Source organism: Bos grunniens, chromosome 7 (assembly GCF_055505025.1).
Source record: "Bos grunniens cultivar Pamir isolate PY7600 chromosome 7, Bosgru_T2T1.0, whole genome shotgun sequence".
Taxonomy (NCBI): domain Eukaryota; kingdom Metazoa; phylum Chordata; class Mammalia; order Artiodactyla; family Bovidae; genus Bos; species Bos grunniens.
Window position 1 is genome coordinate 106,313,721 of NC_141171.1, and position 6,598 is coordinate 106,320,318.

The following is a 6,598-nucleotide window of genomic DNA, read 5'->3' on the forward strand; positions in this document are numbered from 1 at the left end:
TTATTTTTGCTTTTATTTCCAATATTCTGGGAGGTGGGTCATAGAGGATCCTGCTGTGATGTATGTCAGAGAGTGTTTTGCCTATGTTCTACTCTAGGAGTTTTATAGTTTCTGGTCTTATGTTTAGCTCTCTAATCCACTTTGAGTTTATTTTTGTGTATGGTGTTAGAAAGTGTTCTAGTTTCATTCTTTTACAAGTGGTTGACCAGATTTCCCAGCACCACTTGTTAAAGAGATTGTCTTTAATCCATTGTATATTCTTGCCTCCTTTGTCAAAGATAAGGTGTCCATATGTGCGTGGATTTATCTCTGGGCTTTCTATTTTGTTCCATTGATCTCTGTTTCTGTCTTTGTGCCAGTACCATACACTCTTGATAACTGTGGCTTTGTAGTAGAGCCTCAAGTCAGGTAGGTTGATTCCTCCAGTTCCATTCTTCTTTCTCAAGATCACTTTGGCTATTCGAGGTTTTTTGTATTTCCATACAAATTGTGAAATTATTTGTTCTAGCTCTGTGAAGAATACTGTTGGTAGCTTGATAGGGATTGCATTGAATCTATAAATTGCTTTGGGTAGTATACTCATTTTCACTATATTGATTCTTCCAATCCATGAACATAGTATATTTCTCCATCTATTAGTGTCCTCTTTGATTTCTTTCACCAGTGTTTTATAGTTTTCTATATATAGGTCTTTAGTTTCTTTAGGTAGATATATTCCTAAGTATTTTATTCTTTTCATTGCAATGGTGAATGGAATTGTTTCCTTAATTTCTCTTTCTGTTTTCTCATTATTAGTGTATAGGAATGCAAGGGATTTCTGTGTGTTGATTTTATATCCTGCAACTTTACTATAGTCATTGATTATTTCTAGTAATTTTCTGGTGGAGTCTTTAGGGTTTTCTATGTAGAGGATCATGTCATCTGCAAATAGTGAGAGTTTTACTTCTTCTTTTCCAATTTGGATTCCTTTTATTTCTTTTTCTGCTCTGATTGCTGTGGCCAAAACTTCCAAAACTATGTTGAATAGTAATGGTGAAAGTGGGCACCCTTGTCTTGTTCCTGACCTTTTTATATGCTATATTTAGGCATAAAATTTATTTTGCCAGAAGGTTCTGAATGTTTAAACCTTTTGAAACTCATGAGTCTAGAACAGAGATCATAAACTGCTCACCTGTGATCTAAATGCAGCCTGTAGATTTTTTTTTTTTTTTTTTTTGGTCACTCCAAAGGCTCTTGTTTTCCTCTATCTTGATATATTCTTGCCACCTCTTCTTAATCTCTTCTTCTCTTAGGTATTTACCATTTCTGTCTTTTATTTTGTCCATCCTTACATGAAATGTTGCCTTGATGTCTCCAGTTTTCTTAAAATGATTTCTAGTCTTTTCCATTTCATTGTTTTCGTCTGTTTCTTTGCATTGTCCACTTGCTATTCTCTGGTACTCTGCATTCACTTGGGTATATATTTCCTTTTCTCCCCTGCCTTCTGCTTCTCTTCTTTTCTCAGATCTTTGTAAAGCCTCCTTAGACAACCACTTTTCTTTCTTGTATTTCTTTTTCTTGGGAATGGTTTTGGTCACTGCCTCCTGTACAGTGTTGCGAATCTCTGTCCATAGTTCTTCAGGCACTCTGTCTATCACATCTAATCCCTTGAATCTATTCGTCACCTCCGCTGTATAATCACAAGGGATTTGATTTGGGTCATACCTGAATGGCCTAGAGGTTTTCCCTACTTAGTTTAATTTAAGCCTGAGTTTTACACTTAGGAGCTAATGATCTTAGCCACAGTCAGTTCCCAGTCTTGTTTTTGCTGACTGCATAAAACTTCTCCATCTTTAGCTATAAAGAATATCATCAGTATGATTTCAGTACTGACCATCTGGTGATGTCCATGTGTAGAACTGTCTCTTTTATTATTGGAAGAAGGTCTTTGCTATGACCAATGCATTCTCTTGACAAAACTCTGTTAGCCTTTGCCCTGCTTCATTCTGTACTCCAAGGCTAAACTTGTCTGTTACTCCAGGTATCTCTTGACTTCCTACTTTTGCATTCTAGTCCCAGTGATGAAAAGGACATCTTTTGTGGGTGTTAGTTCTAGAAGGTCTTATAGGTCTTCATAGAACTGTTCAACTTCAGCTTCTTCAGCATCAGAGGTTGGGACATAGACTTGGATTACCGTGATATTGAACGGTTTGCTTCAGAAATGAGCTGAGATCATTCTGTTATTTCTGAGATTACACCCAAGTACTGTATTTTGGACTCTTTTGTTGACTATGAGGGCTACTCCATTTCTTCTAAGGGATTCTTGCCCACGGTAGTAGATACAATGGTCATCTGAATTAATACACACTTAAAATTTGGACTTTTTTTAAGCATAAAAATTGAGCCTCTCTTGAAAAATTAGGTGTTCAAGCGTGAGACAGACCTGCCCAAAGACCACACTGGATGGGATGGCAGTGCCACACAGCTCCCACTCAGCCCCCTTCACTCACAATATCCTTAACCAAACCCTGTAAACATTTGTATTTACAAACCTAGTCTAGATAATCGCCAAGTCCTTCCTAGTCCTAAATATATTTCTAACTGAATTGTAAGCTTCTAAATGAAAATACTTTTTCTTATGCATACTCAGTATTTCTCACACTTCTTACACCATTTCCCTCATCCCCACCTCCATCTCCGTGTGCACACACACACACAGACATGTGTGCACACATGCACACTCACAATGTTCAGTATGTAATAGAGATTCAATAATTGTTCTTTGTGTTGAAAAATGGCTTTCTGTAGCATACCACTCAGTCATATTTACATTTTCCTAAAGAATCGTGAGCCCCCAGGTTCTTAGCTCAAAGAAATGCATTTCTAATGGTGTATTTCATCATGCTGTATGTCAGGCAAGCCATCAAAGAAGTTCTGAGGTTGAAGGATTCTGTTTGTAAAGCAATTTGTTCCAATAATAAAGACGTACTCTGGTGCCTTAATTAATTGGAGCTTATTATAAGGGTATTCAACAACACAAAAGGGTTTTGTGAAACACCCTCAGAGTTGAGGATATTTGGGAATAAGAAAAATCCAACATGGCTGCAGTGGCCACTAACCTTACCAGCCCTTGAATAGGAAGACTTGGTCTCTGGCCTCTATGCTGGTGACTATAGCTCCTGCCCAGCTGCATCTACTGCTCTCCCTGGTATTAATTAGCCACCTCACCCTCTCCTCTTTGTCATTTCTTTTTCAGTTTCTGCTTGCTCATAAATTCTGTTTACTTTTGCCAGTGGTTTACTCATCTCTCTTGCTGCCACAAGGCCTCTTCTTGTGGTTCTTCTTAGCTTATACTCCCTCCCCAAACCGACTACTTGATTCTCTCCCCAGATGCTCCAGTTCAAATTCCTGAACTCGAACATCTGACCCAACTCATCACCATTTTGCCTGTTCAGGCAGTTCTTCATGCCAAACCATCTCCTAGGATACTGGCCAGCCTGGGGACTTGTTGGGGATAGGACCACCCTGGCCCAATCAGATAGGTCTGTAGGAAGGGGCTGCATGCCCACCCAGGGCTGCTCCCACAGCCCACTTGTGGGTGAGGCTCATTCCCTTAAAAGGAAACTCTTGGTATAGCAGCAGTATAATGGACCTGTCCAGTAGGATCTTTAGGTTTCAGTTCGAATCACACTAGAAATCTTTGAGAGCGATTTCCCTCTGAAGCATAAATCAAAGCTCAGACTCTGTTTCTATAACGCTCTTATTTATGACTTTTGCAGGAGCCATCAGAGGATCTCTGTGGTCCTTGCATGCTCTTGGATGACAACTTACTCTAGCTCAGTAAGGCACAGTCTCTCAAAGCAGGGACTTCAGTTGTTCTGTAAGCATCTGAACCAACTCTTTTACACACTATCATCCAGGCTTAATTCCAATGAATTATACTGACATCCCAAATTCTTTATCAAGTCCGTTCCTATGGCTTCAAATAAAAATCTATACGTTAAGGAATCCTAGCAGTATAAATCCAGCCCAGATCTCTCTCCTGAACTCCATGTCTACTTAATCCATCTCCACCTAAATATCCTAGAGTTATTTTATGTTTCTTTAGTGCTGCTGAAATTCACCATGTCCAAGTTAATTTTGCCTGCCTTTTCCCCAGTTAACCTACTCTTCAACTATCCAATTGCTGAAATAATACCTTAGGGTGTCACCCTTGATTTTCACCTCTCCCAAGCCCATATCCAATCAATAATTACCATTTCTGTTGAATATCGCATTCCAAATATCTCTAACTGTGTCTTTGAAGCTCTACTTCCACTACCAGTGTGGACTAATTTTAATTTTCAGAGTCTGATACTCTCTGTCACCTCTAGTCTTTCACGTAACAAAGCTGTTCCCTCTGACTAGGACGCTATCCTCCGATCCACTGTTGTTTGCTATTGTTTAAATGTTAAGTAATGTTCTACTTTTCACTACTCTTTGTGACCCCATGGACTGTAGCCCACCAGATCCCCATGTCCATGAGATTTCCCAGGCAAGAATAATGTAGTGGGTAGCCATTTCCTTTCCAAGGGATCTTCCCAACCCAGGGATCAAACCTGGATCTCCTGCATTGTCAGGCAGATTCTTTACCACTGAGCCACCAGGGAAGTTCCATGAGACTAGGTACTAAGCTTCAGTTCCCTCATCTGTAAGATGGAGTGATGCTATCGATGTCTCTCGTGTTTCTGTGAAGTGTCTTATTCAGAAACTGCAAACCAAATTCCTTGTGTTTCAGAAGTCTGCAGAGATAGCCCATGAACCCTTCCCTACCATGAGAAACTTATTTTCTCCCATAAGATTTTAAATCCCCTGAGAACACAGAATGTGCACAAAAATCCTTTTGTATCCTCAGTGTATCTTGAGTGGGGTGATGCATTTAATACATCACCTACATTTCCAGAACATTCCTTCTAGTACTTAACCTCACACTTAGACACCACTGTTCACAGTCCTCCTTAACATACTGATTCTTGAAAAATCATGATAAGCACTCCCTTGCTGTTTCCCCTTTCATTCTCTCTTGCTCTTTTTGGCTTTGTAGGGCTTCCCTGGTGGCTTAGATGGTAAAGCATCTGCCTACAATGCGGGAGACCCAGGTTCAATCCCTGGGTAGGGAAGATCTCCTGGAGAAGGAAACAGAAACCCACTCCAGTATTCTTGCCTGGGAAATCCCATGGACAGAGAAGCCTCTTAGTCTACAGTCCACAGGGTTGCGAAGAGTTGGACATGACTGAGCAACTTCACTTTCACTTTCCTAGAAAAAGACCCAGACCTCTAAATAATCCATTAGCCCCATCCAAATCCTAAACTCTTTTTGTCTAACTAATTCCTATGCATCCTTCAAGTATCAAGTTGGAGTTACTTCCTCCTGGAAGCCCTCCCCTTAGCACGGATGCCACTAAACTGTTTGCTCACTGAGACAGAACCGTATCTGCCTCATCTAAGTCTGTGTTCCTAGCGCCCAGTATGGTAACGGACGCACAGCAGTGGCTTGATAAATATTTGTTAAAGGAATAAATGCTCTATTCTGCAAGACTTACATGCCTTTAACTTATTTTAATTGAAAATGCATCCAGAGAATAACTTGTGATTTTGATAAGTTTCAAAGGCATTTGGAAACAGCCAAAGACATGGACAATCTCTGACACAAAACAAAATGAGTAACATACAAATAAAAAAGATGTAAAAATCAAATGAAGATGCAAGTCACACAGAGTCATATAAATCACTAAGATAGGTAGAATACAAATTCGATACCTAACTGTGTTTCCCAGCCCATATTTCTAAGGATGGTAGAAAATTCTCAAACCCCTGAGAATTACAGAATACCTTTTTTTCTTTTTCATTGTTCATACACTAATTCATACTTCTGAAAGTCAGATATTCAGATAACAAATAACCAAGTGTTGGAAGGAAAGTTACAAATTATAGTCATATGTCACAGTCCAAGCAAATGGCAGCCAAATTTCCCTATATAAATTGCAGAACTCTCTTATGATTTCACAAGATGTATTGAAAAGAAAAACAGTAAAAAGGAAATTCATTTTTTACTCAGCTAATATAGTATATGGGTAAAGGGTTCATGTTTAAACTGTTACAGATGAGTGAGTTTTTTTCCAGAAATGCAATTTTAACAAAGCATAATACCACTGAGATATTAAAACTGAATTTAAAATTTTTAAAAATTAGGTTAACACCCTCAGAGCAAATCATGCTAGTATCATATGCTTTAAATAATGTCACATTTTAAATGAATTCCTTAGCTAGCAACACAAAAACAGATTCAAAAGAAGGCATGAGGAAAACAGAGTCAGCCAAAAAATTTTTAGCAGCAAAATGACTTTCAACTGATTACAATCTATAAGCTAACAACAAAAGTTTCTATGTGGGTGACCCTTTTATATTTTTTATGATTTTTTGACTGTGGTTATTGCTGTTAATTGTTAGTAAATCCAAAGTTACCACTTTGAAAGCAAGACAAAAGTGATCAAGCCATATTTTTCAAGTTAAACATGTATGATTCATTGCTAAGAACGAGTACAGTATTCAAGGCAAAAATATTTGCTTTAAAAGCACC

The 6,598-nt window shown here is 38.6% G+C and overlaps 1 non-coding gene across 1 annotated transcript; it reads left to right on the top strand.

The window, feature by feature from the left end:
* The first annotated feature begins 5,066 nt into the window (after positions 1 to 5,066).
* On the top strand, positions 5,067 to 5,138 carry TRNAC-ACA (transfer RNA cysteine (anticodon ACA)). The gene has a single exon. It is a non-coding gene; the product is annotated as a tRNA-Cys (tRNA).
* The last annotated feature ends 1,460 nt before the right edge of the window (positions 5,139 to 6,598 follow it).